Genomic DNA, 6,000 nt, shown 5'->3' with positions numbered 1-6,000 from the left:
AAAAAGAAAATTCTCAGTTTAATCCGTGCCGTCTCTTCCCCTGCGACTAAAAAAACCCGAGGGGAGGGGGAGAAAGAAAGTTACTGATTTAACACGAAAACTGAACTACGGCCAAGCTGCCAGCGGGTGATGTCATCACTTCACGTGTGCTTGCGGGGGTGATGTAATCGCTTTACGTGTGCTTGCGGGGATGATGTAATCGATCCATGTGTGCATGCGGGAGTGATGTCATCACTTTCACGTGTGCTTGCGGGGGTGATGTCATCACTTCACGTGTGCTTATGGGGGGGTGATGTAATGACTCCACGTGTGCTTGTGGGGGTGATGTAATCACTCCACGTGTGCTTGCGGGTGATGTAATCACTTCACGTGTGCTTGCGGGTGATGTAATCAGTTCACGTGTGCTTGCAGGTGATGTCATCGCTTCACGTGTGCTTGCAGGTGTGATGTAATCCCTTCACGTGTGCGTGCGGGTGATGTAATCGATCCACGTGTGCTTGCGGGTGATGTAATCGCTTCAGGTGTGCTTGCGGGGTGATGTCATCGCTTCACGTGTGCTTGCGTGCCTGCGGGTGACGTCATCGCTTCACGTGTGCTAGCGGGTGACATCATCGCTTCACGTGTGCTTGCGGGTGACGTCATCGCTTCAAGTGCGCTCGGGGGGGCGGTGATGTCATCACATTAAGTGGGGTTCAAACAAGCAGCCTTCCGATTGGCTCGAGCGCTCCAATATTTTAAATAAATATAATTTAATTTTTTTAAACATCAGGTTTTACTCAAACTCCAGTGGGAATAAAAAAAAAATTAAAGGGGTGACAAATCAAAATAAAAGTTTGGAGGATTTATTTAAATCCCTTTTCCTTTAAAAGGGGGCGGGGTTAAGAACCAAATGGCTCAAGGCGGAAGTGAAGGGGAGGGGATCAAGGCGGAAGTGAAGGGGAGGGATCAAGGCGGAAGTGAAGGGGATGTATCAAGGCGGAAGTGAAGGGGAGGGGATCAAGGCGGAAGTGAAAGGTTTTGGCATCACGTGACGGCAAACGGTTTGTTTTTTTAATATAAAAAGCCAACAGAAACATTTTTAAATTGATGATCAATGGATTGAAACCCCTGGGGGAAAATTTAAATCAAAAAACAAAAGCAAGAATTAAACATTTCTCTTTGGGGGAAGTGAGGGGTGAAAGGTCACCAGCCTAGAGACGGTTGTCAGGGCAAAGAGGGGACTGAAGAGGAGAGAGGAGGTGAGATATACACAGTCTGTACATAATATATACACAGGGAGAGAGAGGAGGTGGGATATACACACTCTGTACATAATATATACACAGGGAGAGAGAGGAGGTGGGATATACACACTCTGTACATAATATATACACAGGGAGGGAGGGAGAGAGAGAGAGAGAGAGAGGGAGGGAGGGAGGAGGGAGGTGGTGAGATGAGATGAGATACACACACTCTGTACATAATATATACACAGGGAGGGAGAGAGGAGGTGGGATATACACAGTCTATACATAATATATACACAGGGAAGGAGGGAGAGAGAGAGAGAGAGAGAGGAGGTGAGATAGACACAGTCTGTACATAATATATACACAGGGAGAGAGAGGAGGTGAGATATACACAGTCTGTACATAATATATACACAGGGAGAGAGAGAGGAGGTGAGATATATACACACTCTGTACATAATATATACACAGGGAGAGAGAGGAGGTGGGATATACACAGTCTGTACATAATAAAAACACACAGGGAGAGAGAGGAGGTGAGATATACACAGTCTGTACATAATATATACACAGGGAGAGAGAGAGGAGGTGAGATATACACACTCTGTACATGATATATACACAGGGAGAGAGAGGAGGTGGGATATACACAGTCTGTACATAATATATACACAGGGAGAGAGAGGAGGTGAGATATACACAGTCTGTACATAATATATACACAGGGAGAGAGAGGAGGTGAGATATACACAGTCTGTACATAATATATACAGAGAGAGAGAGAGGAGGTGGGATATACACACTCTGTACACAATATATACACAGGGAGAGAGAGGAGGTGGGATATACACAGTCTGTACATAATATATACACAGGGAGAGAGAGGAGGTGGGATATACACAGTCTGTACATAATATATACACAGGGAGAGAGAGGAGGTGAGATATACACAGTCTGTACATAATATATACACAGGGAGAGAGAGGAGGTGGGATATACACAGTCTGTACATAATATATACACAGGGAGAGAGAGGAGGTGGGATATACACAGTCTGTACATAATATATACACAGGGAGAGAGAGGAGGTGGGATATACACACTCTGTACATAATATATACAGAGAGAGAGAGAGGAGGTGGGATATACACACTCTGTACATAATATATACAGAGAGAGAGAGAGGAGGTGGGATATACACAATCTGTACATAATATACAGAGAGAGAGAGGAGATGGGATATACACAGTCTGTACATAATATATACACAGGGAGAGAGAGAGGAGGTGGGATATACACACTCTGTACATAATATATACAGAGAGAGAGAGAGGAGGTGGGATATACACACACTGTGCATCATATATACAGAGAGAGAGAGGAGGTGAGAGAAACACACTCTGTACATAATATATACAGAGAGAGAGAGGAGGTGGGATATACACACTCTGTACATAATATATACACAGGGAGAGAGAGAGGAGGTGGGATATACACACTCTGTACATAATATATACACAGGGAGAGAGAGAGGAGGTGGGATATACACACTCTGCACATAAAATATACAGAGAGAGAGAGAGGAGGTGAGATATACACACTCTGCACATAATATATACACAGGGAGAGAGGAGGTGAGATATACACACTCTGTACATAATATACACAGAGAGAGAGAGGAGGTGAGATATACACACTCTGTACATAATATAGACAGAGAGAGGAGGTGAGATATACACACTCTGTGCATAATATAGACAGAGAGAGAGAGGAGGTGGGATATACACACTCTGTACATAATATATACAGAGAGAGAGAGAGGAGGTGAGATATACACACTGTGTACATAATATATGCAGAGAGAGAGAGAGGAGGTGAGATATACACAGTCTGTCCATATTTTCGACAGAGAGTGAGAGGAGGTGGGATATACACAGTCTGTACATAATATATACAGAGAGAGAGAGAGAGAGGAGGTGAGATATACACACTCTGTACATAATATATACAGAGAGAGAGAGAGGAGGTGAGATATACACACTCTGCACATAATATATGTAGAGAGAGAGAGAGGAGGTGAGATATACACACTCTGTACATAATATATAAAGAGAGAGAGAGAGAGAGAGGAGGTGGGATATACACACTCTGTACATAATATATACAGAGAGAGAGAGAGAGGAGGTGAGATATACACACTCTGTACATAATATATGCAGAGAGAGAGAGAGGAGGTGGGATATTCACACTCTGTACATAATATATACACAGGGAGAGAGGAGGTGAGATATACACACTCTGTACATAATATACACAGAGAGAGAGAGGAGGTGAGATATACACAGTCTGTATATAATATATAGAGAGAGAGAGGAGGTGGGATATACACAGTCTGTACATAATATATAGAGAGAGAGAGGAGGTGGGATATACACAGTCTGTACATAATATATACAGAGAGAGAGGAGGTGGGATATACACAGTCTGTAAATAATATATACAGAGAGAGAGAGAGGAGGTGGGATATACACACTCTGTACATAATATATACAGAGAGAGAGGAGGTGGGATATACACAGTCTGTACATAATATATACAGAGAGAGAGGAGGTGGGATATACACAGTCTGTACATAATATATACAGAGAGAGAGAGAGAGGAGGTGAGATATACACACTCTGTACATAATATATGCAGAGAGAGAGAGAGGAGGTGAGATATACACACTCTGTCCATAATATATAGAGAGAGAGAGAGAGGAGGTGAGATATACACACTCTGTACATAATATATACACAGGGAGAGAGAGGAGGTGGGATATACACACTCTGTACATAATATATACAGAGAGAGAGAGAGGAGGTGGGATATACACACACTGTACATAATATATACAGAGAGAGAGAGAGAGGAGGTGGGATATACACAGTCTGTACATAATATATGCAGAGAGAGAGAGAGGAGGTGAGATATACACACTCTGTACACAATATATACAGAGAGAGAGAGAGGAGGTGGGATATACACACTCTGCACATAATATATACAGAGAGAGAGAGAGAGGAGGTGAGATATACACACTCTGTACATAATATATACAGAGAGAGAGAGAGAGGAGGTGGGATATACACACTCTGTACATAATATATACAGAGAGAGAGAGAGGAGGAGAGATATACACACTCTGTACATAATATATACAGAGAGAGAGAGAGGAGGTGAGATATACACACTCTGTACACAATATATACAGAGAGAGAGAGAGGAGGTGGGATATACACACTCTGCACATAATATATACAGAGAGAGAGAGAGGAGGTGAGATATACACACTCTGTACATAATATATACAGAGAGAGAGAGAGGAGGTGGGATACACACACTCTGTACATAATATATACAGGGAGAGAGAGAGGAGGTGGGATATACACACTCTGTACATAATATATACAGAGAGAGAGAGAGGAGGTGGGATATACACACACTGTGCATCATATATACAGAGAGAGAGAGAGAGAGAGAGGAGGTGAGAGAAACACACTCTGTACATAATATATACAGAGAGAGAGAGGAGGTGGGATATACACACTCTGTACATAATATATACACAGGGAGAGAGAGAGGAGGTGGGATGTACACACTCTGTACATAATATATACACAGGGAGAGAGAGAGAGGAGGTGAGATATACACACTCTGCACATAACATATACACAGGGAGAGAGGAGGTGAGATATACACACTCTGTACATAATATACACAGAGAGAGAGAGGAGGTGAGATATACACACTCTGTACATAATATAGACAGAGAGAGAGAGAGGAGGTGAGATATACACACTCTGTACATAATATAGACAGAGAGAGAGAGGAGGTGGGATATACACACTCTGTACATAATATATACAGAGAGAGAGAGAGGAGGTGAGATATACACACTGTGTACATAATATATGCAGAGAGAGAGAGAGGAGGTGAGATATACACAGTCTGTCCATATTTTCTACAGAGAGTGAGAGGAGGTGGGATATACACAGTCTGTACATAATATATACAGAGAGAGAGAGGAGGTGGGATATACACAGTCTGTACATAATATATACAGAGAGAGAGAGGAGGTGAGATATACACACTCTGTACATAATATATGCAGAGAGAGAGAGAGGAGGTGAGATATACACACTCTGTACATAATATATAAAGAGAGAGAGAGAGAGAGAGGAGGTGGGATATACACACTCTGTACATAATATATACAGAGAGAGAGAGAGAGGAGGTGAGATATACACACTCTGTACATAATATATGCAGAGAGAGAGAGAGGAGGTGGGATATACACACTCTGTACATAATATATACACAGGGAGAGAGGAGGTGAGATATGCACACTCTGTACATAATATACACAGAGAGAGAGAGGAGGTGAGATATACACAGTCTGTATATAATATATAGAGAGAGAGAGGAGGTGGGATATACACAGTCTGTACATAATATATAGAGAGAGAGAGGAGGTGGGATATACACACTCTGTAAATAATATATACAGAGAGAGAGAGAGGAGGTGGGATATACACACTCTGCACATAATATAGACAGAGAGAGAGGAGGTGGGATATACACAGTCTGTACATAATATATACAGAGAGAGAGGAGGTGGGATATACACAGTCTGTACATAATATATACAGAGAGAGAGAGAGAGGAGGTGAGATATACACACTCTGTACATGATATATGCAGAGAGAGAGAGAGGAGGTGAGATATACAC

General features: G+C 42.3%; 1 protein-coding gene across 1 annotated transcript in view; it reads left to right on the top strand.

The window, feature by feature from the left end:
• The first annotated feature begins 1,174 nt into the window (after positions 1–1,174).
• LOC137311685 (polyribonucleotide 5'-hydroxyl-kinase Clp1-like) overlaps positions 1,175–6,000 on the top strand; it is a 68,408-nt gene continuing 63,582 nt past the window's right edge. The window contains 1 exon segment of the mRNA XM_067978752.1: positions 1,175–1,238. The gene's annotated coding sequence lies outside the window, so the exon portion shown is untranslated.

The sequence above is a fragment of the Heptranchias perlo genome, unplaced genomic scaffold (genome assembly GCF_035084215.1).
Source record: "Heptranchias perlo isolate sHepPer1 unplaced genomic scaffold, sHepPer1.hap1 HAP1_SCAFFOLD_381, whole genome shotgun sequence".
Taxonomy (NCBI): Eukaryota; Metazoa; Chordata; class Chondrichthyes; order Hexanchiformes; family Hexanchidae; genus Heptranchias; species Heptranchias perlo.
This window is presented reverse-complemented; position numbering and strand designations above follow the sequence as displayed.